A 985-nucleotide genomic window follows, 5' to 3' on the forward strand; every position below is an offset into this window, starting at 1 on the left:
ACCCCCACTACTAACTTGGTCGCCCAGATAGCGGAAGCTATCGACTACCTCTAGTTTTTCACCCTGGAATGAGATAGAAGTTGTTTCCTGTTTGTTTGCAGTCTTTATTGCACCTGAACATCTGCCACAAACAAAAACTAACTTGCTAGTTAACCTGCCTTTATATATATATATATATATATATATATATACATATGTAACAGAAAATGAGATGACAAAGGTAAAAAAGAAGGTTATTTTATGAACTTCATTAGCTTACAACTGTTTCTCTTGTAAGATGCAGTGGACTTGTAGTTGAGTGCCTGAGTAAAGCCTTATAGGTTCATCTGAGCCTAGAATATGAAGTGCTCTGATGAAGCTATAGAATGTTATTCTGGCACTCAGCTATGAGTCCACTGCATCCCATAGCAGAAACAGCTGTAAGATTATGAAGTTCATAACAACCATTTTTTGGCCTTTATAGAGAGGTAGTAAGAAAGTATTATTACCTCTCTATACTCACCTAACACTTCATTCTGAAGCATAATGTATATTGAGTTCTACACCAGATTATTAGACTTGCAATGCTTAAGTGAAATAAACAAATAAATATAGATACATGCACACACATATATATTCTTTTCTAATCTAGGTACAAAGCTCGAAATTTTGGGGGAGTGGGGGAGCAGTCGATTAGATCGACCCCGGTATGCAACTGGTACTTAATTTATCTACCCCGAAAGGATGAAAAGCAAAGTTGACCTTGGTGGAATTTGAACTCAGAACGTAAAGACTGATGAAACACTGCTAACATGCTAACGTTTCTTATTTCTTTACTGCCCACAAGGGGCTACACACAGAGGGGACAAACAAGGACAGACAAAAGGATTAAGTCGATTAAAATGACCCCAGTGCGTAACTGGTACTTATTTAATCGACCCCGAAAGGATGAAAGGCAAAGTCGACCTTGGCGGAATTTGAACTCAGAACGTAGCGGCAGACGAAA

Source organism: Octopus bimaculoides, chromosome 23 (assembly GCF_001194135.2).
Source record: "Octopus bimaculoides isolate UCB-OBI-ISO-001 chromosome 23, ASM119413v2, whole genome shotgun sequence".
NCBI classification, from domain to species: domain Eukaryota; kingdom Metazoa; phylum Mollusca; class Cephalopoda; order Octopoda; family Octopodidae; genus Octopus; species Octopus bimaculoides.